This window comes from Cebus imitator, unplaced genomic scaffold, assembly GCF_001604975.1.
Source record: "Cebus imitator isolate Cc_AM_T3 unplaced genomic scaffold, Cebus_imitator-1.0 Scaffold197, whole genome shotgun sequence".
Taxonomy (NCBI): domain Eukaryota; kingdom Metazoa; phylum Chordata; class Mammalia; order Primates; family Cebidae; genus Cebus; species Cebus imitator.
In genome coordinates this window covers 2,765,963-2,780,380 of record NW_016107512.1, presented here as the reverse complement: position 1 = coordinate 2,780,380, position 14,418 = coordinate 2,765,963, and positions in this window count along the sequence as shown.

The window sequence follows — 14,418 nt, the reverse complement described above, 5'->3', positions numbered from 1 at the left end:
TCAGTGGCTGGGAAGGCAGCAGATTAGACACAGTGACTCAGCCCCCACGACTTTCTTCCCCTGCCTGGGCAGCCTCATCATGATGGGGAAACCCTTCTGCTTCCTGCCTTCTCTGACGTCTATGTCCATTTCTCCCGTCCTCGTAGCCAGGCCCCTTCCCTGCCTGCACACATTGTAGTCCTAATCTGCTAGCAGAAATCATGAGGAAGTCTTCTGGGAGGGGTGTGTCCCAGATGGGGCTTGACTGTGTCTTCACCAGCCTGGGATGTAGATGTCCCTTTGATAAATGAGGAAATGGCCCAGTGAGGTGAAAGACCTGTGCAGAGCCACACAGCTCCTAGTAGCAGACTGAGACTGGGACCAGGGTCCCACATCCTTGAAGAAGGCTCGACTGTGCATGTGTGCACGTACCGGGGAGGCAGGGGCTCATCCAGCCCCATCCTCCCCTGACCCTACAGTGGGCACTCACAGTCTTCCTGGGGAGCAGACAGGGGGAACCCAGTGCCTGTGGAAGGTGAAACAGCAGTGCGTGGGCTGAGCAAGTGTGCTGGGGCTACCTGGCCGGGCATGCTAGGGGCTTGCGGCAGAGCTCAAGTGCCAGGGAATGGAGCTGCTCTGTAGGTTTGGACAGAGGAAGTGGAGGCTGTGATGGTGGGCTTCAGATGGCCAGGCAGAAGACATTCTGATTATTCCGTTGAAGGATGCTGTGAGCTCTGCTGGGTGAAGGGGAGGAGCATTTGTGCAGCAACATCCACCAGTGAGGCTCTTCACTACAACACTACGCCCATTTCACACGGGAGGGCCATTGGCCCTTCACTGGCCCTAGAGCATGCAGTTCCAGGTCTCAGCCCATGTCTGTCGGGCCCCAAAGCCATCATTTCTGTGGCGTAGGGGGCTGAGCACCAGCCAGTCCCGTCCCTGCTTTTTTGAGGAGTGGTTTAGCTCTGGAGTGGCTCTGCTTGGGTTTGAATCCTGACGCCGTCCCTACCAGCTGTATGGTTGTGGGTAAGTTACTCAACCTCTCTGTGCCTCTGTTTCCCTGCATAGTAATAAGCACAATTTAATACTACCTCTTGTATAAGCTGGTTAAGAGGAACGGTTGGTGTTCGTGAGCTGGTGACCCAGAGCGTTCAAATGAACCTGTTGGCCTCTTTCTTTCTTCTTTTCCACCCAACCCCTTCAGTCCAGAGGGAGAACAGTTGAGAGTTGGAACTTGGCAAGATGAGGCTAAGGTCTCTCAAAATGAGAGACTCATCAAGGGGCGCTAAGGTCTGCTCAGCCCTGCCTTGGGAGTGGGATGCAGGGGAACAGGAAGCTGAACTTCCTGCTAGTCCCATTCCTCCTTGGCCCCCAGTCGCCCCCCCCCAACCACTGTGGAGTGTGGGCATGTGGAACTCTGGCACGTACCCGGTGATAAGGGCCACCCAGCAGGCAGGACGTGGGCTACGTGAGGGACCAATGGAGGCGGCTGCTTTGGCCAGCAGCTGCTTACCCAGCTCAAGGGGCCAAGGCCGGGAGGCTGGGCTGTGGGGTCCATTGTCTGCCCACTGCCCCCCCCTCTGGCGAGCACAAGCTCAGCAGCAGCCGGCAGCGGGCCCTTGGCAGAAGCTCGGTCCTGTTCCCCCCACACAGGCACGCCCTGGCCTGCACGTCTTCGCCTGGGCCTCCAGCCATGATGGTCCTGCCTGATGTGCTGGCTGCTGCTGCCACTGGCCTCTAGGGGGCACTGCTTGGGCACCTAGGAAGTCCTTGAAAGGTGAGCCAGGGCCTGGGGCCCTCATCGAGGGGTTGTTGGAAGCTCAGCCCATTGGGGTGTGGCAGACTGGGGAGAGGGTAGAGGCAAGATGGGTCATCTGGGCAGAGGGTGGAGCAAGGTGACCCCCAGGATGTGGCCTTGGAGAGTTATTGAAATGTCCTTGTCAGACTCCAGGTGGGCAAGGGGGTAGGAAGCTAGTGTTGACCAGCAGTGTGAGTTTGGTCCTCCTCCCTAAGATTTCAGTTTCCTTATCTGTATAATGCAGGGACTGGAGAGGACCCATCTCTAGGTTTAATGTTCTGTGATTTGTGGCACCCTTGCTCTTCCTAGCTGAGTTCAGCCCCAGTTGAAACCAGTGGGCAAGATGGGACATGTCTCCATCTGTGTCTCCCTCTCCCATTTCTCCATCAGAGTGGTGGAAGGGCTGGGGTTTCTGCAGCCCAGTACCCTTGGGAGTCATTGAGGTGGGGTTGAGGTGAGGCCTGACAGCTCACATCCTCCTCAGAGCCCCTAGTCCCAGGACTCCCAGGGGCAGAGCTGTGGCCTCTAATCAGCAGGTTAAAAATAACACCCATGGGCTCTTCTCCTTCCACAGGAATGGTGTTTGTGTTGGCATCTGTGGCCCCTCTGGCCCTGCCAACTTGTACTGCATGTGACATTGTCAGGGGACCATAGGTGTGAGGAAGGAGTTAGCTGGAGGAGTCACACTGCCCCACTCCAGGTGAGGGTGTAGAGCAGAGGTCAGGGACAGCTGGCAGGGCCACCTGTGACGACAAGGCTTCCCATCAGGCTGAGGGCACATGATAGGCAAGGCGAGGTCCACTGGTAGAAACAAAATGGTGCAGACTATAGGCTGGGCTATGTCCAGGTGCTGGGCCAGGGCCCTGCAGGGCAGAGCTGTGCAACCAGGTCATCTCCAGTCCTCAGACCCCAGAAGCAGAATCAGTGAGTCACAGGATTGTGGAATCAAGGAATTCTAGAATTGAAAAGAACTCAAGAGACACTGTCCAATCCCTGCCCAGACAGGAGAAAAATAGCAGCCCCACTAGAGAATATTTATGGAGCTCGTCCTGGGTGCCAGGCTCTAAGCTGACATCCATTGAATTAATCTTCCCAGCAACCCTTTGCACCCAGTTCTGTTTTTGTTTGTTTGTTTCCAGATAGAGGAAGAAACAAAGGACAGAGACGTTAGGTAACTTGTCCAAAGTGGCTTCAAACTGACCTCTGTATGATTCCCAAACCCCTATTTGTTTGATTTAACACAGGTGGGAACAGAAGCCCAGAGCCTGGGGGTTGTGCTAGGGTTTCAGGACCAGGCCACTGAGGCCACTTGCCCTGTTCAGTTCCAGACTTGGCCCACAGCTCCTTGTACACAGAGAGCTCAGGTCATGGGCAGTCAGCATTCTCCCTTAGGTCATCCGGAGTCATGTGGACTTTAATGTAAGATCATTGCTTCTCCTTCACTCCTCCAGGGATAAATGGCAGCTCCTCAGTTCTCCTCTTAAATTCCCTGCTCATTGTTAACAGTGGTCACACTCCTAATTTTTTTAGGGTACTGACCTGCCAACATACTCATAGTTTAGCCCCCAACTTTCTCTGAGGCATTTCAGGACGAGTATCCCTGGACATTAACTCATCTAACTGCTGATCATGGCATTGATGTCACCCCTGATCCTTCTCTTGCCTGGGCAGAGCAAGCCTGATTTCTTCCTCCTTTCCTTCAGGCCTGTGTTTGCCCTCTCTGTGGCCTCTGTGGCCTTGTCTGGCCTCTTTCCAGCTTCCTGTGACCAATGTGGACCTGGCCTGGCCAAGGAGGAGAGCTTGGGGGTCAGGGCGTGACTTGACAGCTGTCCCTCCAGGGGTCCTAGGACCAAAATTTAAGCCTTGGCTGCCCCTAGCCTGCCAGGTCTCCCTCCTACCCCAATTCCATCTTATGCTGTCGGGATCCTGATGTGGGTTTAAGGTGTGGTGCTCCCAAGGCATCACCTGGTCCTTTAGGTCCCCGAAACACTGGACATGTTGTTTTCGGGTGAGGAGTCCAGGTTTCTTGCCCTAACTCATGCCACAGACCAATCAGGTGACAGCTCGTTGTTCCTCACACCCCAGGGCAGGATTTCAACAATGGCAATAATGAGCAGCGCCTGCTTACTGAGCACTTACCTTGTGCCAGACGCTGTGATGAGCACATTACAGCAGCCCTTTCACTGAGACTCACAACAGCCAGGTGAGGTGGGTTCCGTGGTTACCCTTACTTTTTACAGGAATCCCAGGCACAGAGAAGGGTTTTGTCTGGGGCCAATGTTGGATTTAATGCTAGACTGATTCTCTGTTTAGTTTTGGTTCAGTTTTTGAATAACTTCACGCTTTCCCTGAGTGAGGCAATAAGGCCCATTCCCAAAGCACAGATGGGAAAGCTGAGAGTCAGACTTGGGTGGTGAGTCGGGTAGGCCATCCTGTTCTGCTGTCCCCACACCCCTAGCCTGGCTCTCTGTCACCTGAAGTGTTTTCCCAGGTAATTCATCCTTCTAGATATGTCTTCTCATCTCATGCATTTACCTGGCTCCTCCCTCCTTTCCATCCATCCATCCATCCATCCATCCTCCTGGAACCAAGTCCTCCCAACTGGGTTCCTCCTGGCCTCACAGGGCGAGTAGAAGGAAGTGCTCCTGGGTGGGAACATCAAATCCCTGGGAACTCTTCTCTTCTAGGCACCTCATCCATCCAACTCTGCCCAGCGACACATGAGTCTTGAGATTATTTCATCAGACGAGAAGCTTGTATCAGTTACATTTTGATTTACACAAGATAGATAGTAAATTTTTTCCTCATGTAAAACATTTCCAGGATGGGCTCATGTGGTCAGAGACCTAAGCTCCTTCTATCTTTCTGATCTGGTAGGTGTGGTTTCCATTTCCAGAGTTGCCTCATGGCCCAAGATGGCTGCTGGAGCCCCAGCCAGCAGGAAGGAAGAAGAAAACCTGAAGAAGGGCACACCCCTTCCCTTCAAGGAAACTTCCTAGAAGTCCCACACTTATATTCCACTGGCCAGAACTCAGTCATCTAGCCACACCTAGCTGCAAGGGAAGCTGGGTAGCATCGTCTTTATTCCATGGGGATCAGGCTAAAAGTTGGAGAATAAATGAAGAATAGATATTGGGAGACAGCATTTGCCACAAAGCCTGTTTGTCCCCTTTAGATTGCAGCTGGCAGAGGGTAGGTGGGGCCTTCCCAACTCCCTGCCTCAAGCAATCCTGGTTCTCTGCCTTCTCTGAGGTCTCAGTTCTTCCCTGATACTTAGTAGTTACTGCCTGGAGCTGCTCGAGGCAGCAGCACAATGCCACATCCGGCTGCTGTTGGCTGCTGTCCACCGTCCACAGATCCAGGCCAGTGCACTCATTTATCTCACGACAGCTCGACAGGCAGCTAGTCTTAGTCCCATTTTATAGTTGAGAAATTGAGGCCTAAAGAGGTTGGGTAACTTGCCCAAGAGCACGCAGCTGGGCTCTGGGCCCAGTTCCTGTGTATTTCTTTCTTTCCTGTTGAGCCTTCCCCGTAGGGTGGATGCCCTGGGCCTTCCAGGGTCTGACAAGTGGAACTGGAATGGTCTGAGCCCTAGGAGGGACCTGTCTGGGAGGAGAGGGCAGGCAGGGGCGTGACCTCCTCTGCAGGTGTCTCCTCAGCACTTACTCAGTGCCATGGTCAGTGAACGCGTCTGAACAGAGTCTACTGACGGGCTTGGGGATTTCTGCTGGCGCCAGCAACTGGCCACTGCAGCCACATCCTCAGACACCACTTTCCCCAGAATAAGTGTCCTAGACCCAGCAGTGAGGAAGGACAGGGATAGGGCAGCTTTTGTCACTTCCCTTTCTTTCCTCCAGCCTCACCCCTGGGAGGTGGGGGAGGGGGGATTGCTTATTCTGCTTTCACCTGGAGGAGTGGGCACCAGGGGACGCAGCACCTACCATAGGTGGGCTGCTTGGTGGGGAGAACGTGACCAGTGCTGAGGGGAAGAGGCCAGACACGGAGATTCTTAGGAAGACCAGGGCCATCTGGGCCATCCCCCTGCCTCCGGGCAGGACTGTCTGTGCTTGCTGCCGAACACGAGTGTGAGGTCACTGCTCTGGTCTCAGAGGTAGGGGGAGGTGCTCTGAGCGTAAGCATGGTCGCCGCCTCTACTGTGGTTAGTAATGTTACTGTAATATCTGCTCCCCGATCTCTGGCCAAGAGGAAAAGCTCATGAGTTGTGAGTCACAGCTGGCTGTCGACAGTGGGGCAGATCATGCGCAGCTTGAATGGGGGTGTGCTGGGGGTGGCCCTGAGACCCAGACGTAACCTCTGTCCTCGGGAGCTCCTGCCAGAAACAGATGATGAACTAGAAAAACAGATGTGAGGGTGAAAGCCCCCAGTCCCTGTCCTCCACCACCAGGAAGTCTTCCTTGATTAACTGTCTTGGGATTGCTCTGGGGTTGACCTTGAATTCCTAGCTGTGGCAAGAAGGGCTTCGTTTTACTTTACCATTCTGGCAAATCTGAGCACCTACGGGATCTGTGCTAAGGGCAAGGATATAAATAGGAATGTGGTGTTTTCATTCAAATCATTCATTCATACATCAAATATGCCAAGTGCTCAGGATACACTGGTGAAGCTATGGACTCAGCTGTTCTTGCAGAGTCTGGAAAAGGAGAGTCTCTTTTTTTTGAGACAGAGTTTCATTCTTTCGCCCAGGCTGGAGTGCATCGGTGAGACCTCAGCTCACTGCAACCTTCACCTCTTGGGTTCAAGCGATTCTTCTGTCTCAGTCTCCCGAGTAGCTGGGATTACAGGCACACGCCACCACACCTGGCTAATTTTTGTATTTTCAGTACCGATGGGATTTCGCCATATTGGCCAGGCTGGTCTTGAACTCTTGACCTCAGGTGATCCACCTGCCTCAGCCTCCCAAAGTGCTAGGATTATAGGCGTAAGCCAGCACGCCTGGCCTTAAAGGAGAGTCTTAAAGCAAGTAGTCACACAAAAAAGAATTACAAACTGTAACATGTGCTGAGAGGGAAAATTACATGGGGCTCTGGGAAGATATCCTAGGGACTTAGATATCTTAGTTTAGATGGGGGTGTGGCCTGATATTTAGACTGAGCTCCTGCCTTCCTTTCACAAAGTCCCAGCCTAGCTGGGGACAGACACACACACACGCACACGCACGCGTACACACACATGGAAATGTCTGGGAAAAGATGATGTTTAAGTGACAGTTTACTGTATCTTCTTGGTCCATCCTAACGCCCCTGAACTGGAAGCTCACTGCATGCCTGGATTATATTTCGTGTTTGCGTGACCGAGGTGCTGCCACCAGGCCTCTGGCACAGGTGGTGTCGAGGAAATGTGAGTTCTCTGCATGCCATTCGGAATTACCTGCCCACCACCAAATTAGCCGCTCTAGGAGTGCCAGGGTGGGGGATTGGGGTCGTGTGGTGGTCCAGGAAGTTTCTGAGGATGAGGAAGGCGGTGCTTTGAGTCTGGAAGGACTGAGGTCAGGATGAAGGGGATGACAGGAGAGTGTTAGTTCTGATTGGAGATAATGAGGAGACTAGGAGGTTGATGTTCTGAGAGGGGAGGGGGGCACGTCTCTGCCCTCAGATTGGCAGATCCCAGACAGCAGGAAGTGTCTCCTCTTTCAGACTGTGAGCTCCCTCGACTCTATGGGACTGGCTTCTGTAGACTGGGGCACCATTTGTGCGTGCGTGGATGTGGGAGTTGATAGTGGGCCTTCTATCTCACCCCTAGCAGCCCTGTGGGCCTCTGGGGAGAAGTCTGTGGACTGACCCAGAGCCAAGAAACTCCTCCCTTCCCCCCTCCTCCCTTACATCTCCAAGGAGCAGGATCCAGAGCCTCACAGCTTCCAGTCACCTGAATATGATTAGTGGGAGGCCTCTCCCTCTGGGATTGAGCCCTTGGCTGTGGCCTGAGGTCTCCAGCATGGCCCAGCCTGGAATTCATCTCCCAGTCCCAGTGCCCTTCTCCCTTTTCTGCTCTTCAGCCCAGCTCTGGCTGGGGCCAGGCAAGGCAGGGACTAGGGATGGTCCGGGGGACTTCCTGGGGCTGTGCCACTCCTGATAGGCAGTGATTCCCCTGGCAGCCCCTCCCCTGCTGCCTGGGAAGGTTCTGCAGGGAGACGGCTCACCAACACGGTGGCATGCTGCCCACCAATGGGGGCCGTGCCAAGTGTGATGTGATGTGTGCTGATCCCTCTCCACTCCTCACTGAGGACCAAGCGTCTGCTGCCCCCGCAGCACAGCGAGCCTGGGGCGCTGTCCAATCACATGCATGGGGGCTTGAGGGAGATGTAGGAGTGGACAGAGGGTCCTCCTTGTGCTGCAGCAGCAGGGCCAGTCTCAAAGAACCTCCCCCACCCCCAGAACTGATCTTCCATCCTCAGCTGATGGAGCCCCTGGGCACTGTCCAGGGTATCAGTCCCTCTGCATTTCCTTTGCACCCCTCAATGGACAGAGGACGTGGGGCCCATTGACCCTATTGCTCCTCTCACCCCCAGTCCTTTGGAAAACATGTTGGAGATGTTTCCCTGCCCTCCTTTGTCTCACCCTGCCTGCTGGGGCCCAAGTAACAGGAGAGAGAGAGGGATCCTGGGGATGAAGGGGGCACAGAAGGGGTGTTGCATCCATCCCCTCAGAGATAAGCAGTGCAGATTGACTGGGCTCCGTCTCCTTTCTCCTTCAGGGTCCAGTTGTCTGAGATAAGGGCTGTGTTAGGTCAAAGGAGGTCCAAGGCCAGGGGCAGCTGTTTTATTACGGGGTAGACCCTTGGATTCCACCCACAGATTCTGCTTCTCTAGCTCTAGGGAGGGTGATAGGACTCTGCACTGAAAAAAAGTCTGCCAGTGTTTGTGACATTAATGGCCGAGGAGCACACCCTGCTACTAAGGAAGGATCACAGATTCTGAGGGTGGGGAGTCTTGAGTTCCAGCCCGTTTTTTTGCCTGTTTGCCCTCGGGGTGACTTTGGACATTCATCTCAAGGCCTCAGCTTTCTTATCTGTGTAATGAGTGATACCTACCTTGAAGACTGAATGAGGCCACTGCAGATAAGCATTGGTATCAGGCCTGGCACATAAAGATGCCCAATAATTATTGTCCTCAGAATGCAGCTGGCTCATTCACTTTCTGGGCAGGGTGGGACCTCTTGTCTCGCCCATCACTTGGGGATCCTGATGGGGTGAGGGAGTGATTCAGAGGTTGGCAAAGATTATTATGCAAGGAGAAGCTCCCAAGAGGTTGCTGTTGCTGGTGACAGGGAGGGGTGAGCATCCCCCACAGTTCACCAACACAGGGACTCCCGCCTTAAGAATAATAATGTAAATGGAACACATAGCACTATGTGCCAGGTGCTGTTCTGAATTCATTAATGACTGTAATTCTGTAGAGGAATTGTTATCCCATTTCACAGATAGGGAAGCTGGGGCACAGAGGGATTGAGGCAGGAGCCCAGCATCACATAGCTAGTGATTGGCAGGACTGGGACTTGAACCCAGGCAGCCTGGCTCTTAACCACTGCCTCTCTCTAGCATGGGGCCCCCTGGAGAGACGATGGCTGTGCCTTTCCTTCATGTCCCTCTGTGGGGTTCTGGGGCTGGGCTCTCTGAGTCAGGCTCTGGTACTCTGGCAGGAAGAGGCAGGCCCCAGATTTGCCTCTGGGGCATTCTCTGACTCCAGCAGCTCTGCCCACCCTTCCCTGGGCTTCTTTGCCTCCTCCGCTGTTGCTGCCTTCACCCGGCCCCACACGCCCACCCCAGTCAACATTCACTTTCTCCAGCTGTGAGCATCTGGACCCCCCAGGAGTTGTCATTGGGCTCTGCTTTGGGCTCAGAGCCCAGTGATCAAGGGAGAGGTCAGACTCCAGCCTGATCTGGCTGCCCTATACCAGCGGCCTTGCCCAGTACTCCCTCAGTCCTTGGGGCTGTGGGCACAGGACACCTGCCCCCTCAAGCTGCTGTTTGTGACCTGGTATATCACTCATTGTCCCCACCCTCAGCCTTAATGAGGACCAGAGCCCGCTAAGACATCCCAATTAACCACGCCATCTGTTTTCCTTTAGCAGAAACAGTGTGGCGGATGAGCAAGAACCCAGAGTAGGGATGTTGTGGGGTGGGCTCAGGGCTTGTTTTCGTCCTTGAAAAATGACTTACCACCCACCCTGACCTCTGCAGTGGGCAGTGATGGCTGTCCTCCCTCAAAGGGGAGCCTGGGAGCCCCTCAAAGGGCACAGTTTTCTGTCCCACCCAGCAGCTAGCTTCTGCAGCAGGCCAGATGTGGGTTCAGTGGTGACTCAGATGCGATGCAGGGTGCCCCATTGCGTGCAGGCTTCCTGGAGATTTGAGAGGCCAAATGTCAGTGTCAACAAAGGTATTTGAGTACGGGAATAGGCAGGAGGTCAGGATGGGAAAAGGGAAACCAGTGGTTGATGAGGTCACTCCCAAACTTCTGAGTATCCTCTCACTGATCCACAGATTTATCAAGTGCTGAGTGCCCAGCACTGATTGGGCATCAGAGATGAGTGAGCAAGGCCACAGGAGGAAGGGCCTGTGGGGAGCCCGAAAGGTCAGGAATGTTCCTGGAAGGGGTTGCACTTTCTTTAGTTCAAGGAATCAGTCCCTGTCAGCTCCAGCTCTTTCCTGAGGTCAGCTCCTGAGGCCAGAACCCCAGTGACCATGAGAGTTAGTGTGAACCTGGAGCACGGGGTAGGGAACTATTTAAGAGTTGGAAAGGGCTTAAATTGGGGAAAAGGAATCGGGAAGCTTTGGAAATAGTTGATAAAATGGGCCAGTGAACAAATGCTGAGTCGGGGAAATTGGTGGGTGGTGTCAGGAATCTTTGGGGTGGCATTAGGGCTAGGAGCTGTCTGGGGAAGTGTGTGGCTAGATGACTCCCAGTCTGCCTTAAGCAGGAAGCACGTTTGTTCATTTCTTCCTCAAATATATAAGCAATCACACAACATGCATATTGTCAACATCTGCTTCTGCACCCACAGCAGGTATCACTAGCCCATCCTAGGACTTTCTCCTTCCAAGTCCAGAAGTAGCCTCACACCTTTTCTCTTGTACTGGTCCAGGTCGTCACAATTAACTGATCAGAGTTGAGAGATGAAATGAGAATCTATTTACCTTCCATGGCTGGAATTCAGACATGCATAAGATCTAAGAAAACTCCCAGGAGAGAACTCATTCAAACGGAAGAGAGTCAGGTGGACAGTCTTAGGACAAGGGCACTTTTAAGCCAGGCTGATGATCGTCACTGGATTTGCTCTGGTCCAGCTCTCTGGTAGACTTATATCTGGGTTTCAAAAAGAGCAGGCCACAGGAAGCCCACCATCCCAGCCTCTACTTCCTCTGTCTAAACCTACAGAGCGGCTCCATTCCCTGGCTCATGAGCTCTGCTGCAAGCCCCTAGCATACCCAGCCACGTAGCCCCAGCACACTTGCTCAGCCCATGCACGGCTGTTTCACCTTCCACAGGCACTGGGTTCTCCATGTCTTCCTCCCAGACTCTGATGGGGCTGGATGAGCCCCTGCCTCCCCGGTATGTGCACACATGCACAGTCAGGCCTTATTTAAGGAGCTTGGATCCTGGTACCAGTCTCAGTCTGCTACCAGGAGCTGTGTGGCTCTGTATATGACTAGGACATTGTGTGTCCATCAGGATTCTGTTGCAGAGAACAGAATCTGCTCTGCCTAGTTTAAGTGAAAGGGATTTATCACAGAGTAGAAAACAGCTACGGAACTATTGGGAGGGCTGAAGACATAGACTTGAGGTTAAGCTTTCAGGAACAGCTCTCAAAGTCATACTGCAGAACTGGGCCACCAAGGGAGCTGCTGCCTCTTTGGCAATCATGAGGTCACCAGCTCCAGAACCACAGTGCAGTGTGATTAGGAGGCTGCCACTGCTGCCAGCTCTCCACACTGCACCTGCTGGGGTCAATGCTAGGAGACAGACACACTGTGTCTCTCCTCTTGACCCCCTCTGCCAGTACTGCAGCAAAACAACAATAGCAACAACACACAACACACACTGCTTCTTATTCCCAGAAAGCAGCGGGCACTGCAGAAGTACAGCCTTCCAAATCCCATGCACGTGCATCTGATTGGCTAAACCCGAACTATATCCCAATCCTAATGGCAGGGGAGGAGACTGGGAAATGTAGTTTTTTGGCTTTTCCTGTCTCTACAGGCCAGGAAGGCACACAGCAGGGGGTGGAATGATGTTGAAAGTCAGTCCTCCATACTGACCACACACTGTCTTCTAACCTTCTGCAAGATGTCAGACACAGCAGCTCTGTTTTGGATGTTCTCAGAAAGGAACAGAAGGCAAGTAAGAAGACTTCTCCCCTTTTTACCACAAACCACTATACAGTTTTGGGACACCTGGAAGGCTCAGGCACATCAGTGGCGCCATTTGTGTGATACCAGGTCATTGTAGCAGGTCATTGTACTAGGAGGCAGAGAGCCTCCTAGGCCTGTCCAGGAATAGTTGGTGGGGCTTTGTCAGCAGCTGGGACCAGCAAGTACTGGTCATTAGGGTCTGGGTGGTTTTATCTAACCCCTGGCTGGATCCGTCTTTGGAAACACTACCAGGAGCGCCTCCTATGGGCCAGGCACTGCGCTGCGTGCTGGGGGACAGAAAAGGATGAAATGGAGTCCCGGCTGCTCTTTGCAGCTTCCTGTCTAACAAGGAAGAGGCATGGGCCTATGCAGCCAAGGGTGCGAAAAGTTGAACAGGGGACTTTCCAGGGTGGAAGACATTTGAGCTGAATCTTGAAAGGCCTCAGGATGCTTAGAGGAGGTCTGGGTGAGAGACAAGGTAAAAATGAGAAATGTACCATAATCTCAGCGAGCCAGGCAAGGAGGGATCTGGGGGGGTGAGGGTGGGGAGGAGAGAGTGTTTGGGAAACCAAACCAGGGATTTCTGAAGATCCAAGATTCAGTCTCTTCATCCCTACCAGGCTGGATGCTCCAGTGCTGGGCACCACATTTGGCCAGTCATGCAGTTTGTCCTGGGCTCTCTGCAGGCTGTGGGATGGGGTTTGGTGCCTTGGCTCACTACAGACTGCTGGGAATGACTCACGGCTGAGGAGGGGCTTGGGAAAGCCACGGGGTGCTGCCCAGGCTGGAGGCTATGGGGATGCCTCTTCCAAGGGCTGGTGGCAGCAAAAGAAACTAGCCCATGTGGGAAGGGCAACCCGTGTCTCCCCACCCTGGGCCTCCAGCCGCCAGCGTCCCCTCCTACCCCGGCCCCCAGCGTCTCCTCCCTTGTGCTCTGCTTCCTCCCCATGACAGGACTGCCCATTCCCTCCCTGCATCCCACTCCATCCTAATGCCAGCCCTCCCTGGTGCAGGCGGCTGGGAATACCCTGGGTGGGTCATTACAGGACACCACTGCCTGAGGGTCAGAATGGAGGAGGCCCAGCTGTCAGCTGGAACCCATCAGAATCTAAACCAAGCCCTGGCAGCAGTCAGGACAGGAAGGGCTGACTGATGAGAAAGGTGTTCCTGAGAACTGCAGTTTCCAAGCCCTCTGTTAACCCTTCCCACTCTGACACAAGGGTGTGTCCTGACATTTTCCAGTGGTGACAGGTGGCTGCAGGTCTCTGGTTCATCAGCCCAGGTTGGTGAGGAGAGTTGATTTAATGGAGAGACCACACCCTGCCTCAAGGAGCCCCTAATCAGAGAGAGGAAAAACAGCTTCCTGTTTTCAGGGACACTCTAGTCAATGGGAAGATTCAGCTCAGACCTAGGCTGAGGGAGCCCCAGTCTGAGGGAGACACAGCCCTGTCCTCAGGGAGCCCCAGTTTGAGGGGAAACACAGCCCTGACTCAGGGAGCCCCGTCTGCAGGAGATACAGCCCTGACTTGGGGAGCCCCAGTCTGATGGGAGATGCAGTCCCGTCCTCAGGGAGCCCCAAGGGAGATGCAGCCCTGTCCTCAGGGAGCCCCAGTCTGAGGGAGACGTAGCCCTGTCCTCAGGGAGCCCCAGTCTGAGGGAGACGCAGCCCTGTCCTCAGGGAGCCCCAGTCTGAGGGAGACNAGCCCTGTCCTCAGGGAGCCCCAGTCTGAGGGAGACGCAGCCCTGTCCTCAGGGAGCCCCAGTCTGAGGGAGACACAGCCCCGTCTTCAGGGAGCCCCAGTCTGAGGGAGACGCAGCCCCGTCTTCAGGGAGCCCTCTCAGAGAGAGACTCAGCCCTGCTTACAAGTAGCGCAGGGTCAGAGATGTGGGAGGTCTTGTCTGATTATTAAACTGATAAGTCAATATCATGGCCTTACTTCTGACTTTCTGTGTGCACTTGTGGGGAATCAGCAACTTGAACACACATTCTTTGCTCTTAAGCTCCAGGAATCATGTGGCTGCCGATGGAGAGAGCTCTCATTAGGGGATGGTTTTGTCCTGGTTGCCCGCTTGGGGTCAGCTGCCTGCTTTTCTGAGACCCCTCCCCACCCCACAAACCACTCAGCAAGTGGGTAATTGTCAACAGCTTATTCCAACTCCTTCTTTGGTATGCCTGTAACTTATATAACTCCCAGCTTTCAATTAACAATTACACTTGGTGAGCAAGAACACAAAAGGAAACATGTCTATGTGTAACTGGTCCTTCTTCAACTGTG